This window comes from Tupaia chinensis, unplaced genomic scaffold (genome assembly GCF_000334495.1).
Source record: "Tupaia chinensis unplaced genomic scaffold, TupChi_1.0 Scaffold000438_1, whole genome shotgun sequence".
Classification (NCBI taxonomy): Eukaryota; Metazoa; Chordata; class Mammalia; order Scandentia; family Tupaiidae; genus Tupaia; species Tupaia belangeri.
This window is the reverse complement of record NW_006159943.1, coordinates 1,253,565-1,254,183: the sequence shown is the minus strand read 5'-3', so window position 1 is coordinate 1,254,183 and position 619 is coordinate 1,253,565.

Here is a 619-nt window from a genome sequence, read left to right as displayed (position 1 = left end):
AGAGAGAGAGAGAGAAAGAAAGAAAGAAAGAGAGAAAGAAAGAAAAGAAAATCACGCTGGGTGCATGTGTGTGTGCCTGCTCAAAATCCCAAGGGGAGACTGGAGGTCACGGGACTGTGGCATGACCATCCCACTTTCCCTCTCTCTTGCTCTCTGTCTTTGCCTTTCTCTAGTGAGCCAAACATGCCTTATAGCAAAAAATAAATTTTTAAAAATTATTTTAATTAATTAATTAATTAATTTTACCTTGACCAGAGAGGGACAGTGTGAGAGGGAGTGAGCAAGAGAGAGAGAGAAAGTGAGAAAGCAAGCCCCTAGCTAGGTCCGGGACTCGAACCATGGTCGACCATGTGAGAATCCAATGCCCTTAACCACCATGCCACCTGCTGGCCCTGCAAAAAAGTTTGTTTTTTTTTTTTTCAGTTTCCTCTGTGTGAATATACAACTTACCTATCCATTCTCCTGTTGATGGCCCTTTGAGTTGTTCCTAGGTTTTTGTTATGAAAATACCAGTGGCGTATTTTCTTCCCCATGCTTCCTGGCACACGCACACAGCGCCTTGTGTGTATGCACTTCGGAGTGGGTGCAGTCGCTCAGAATGTGCATGAAAGTGAGACCT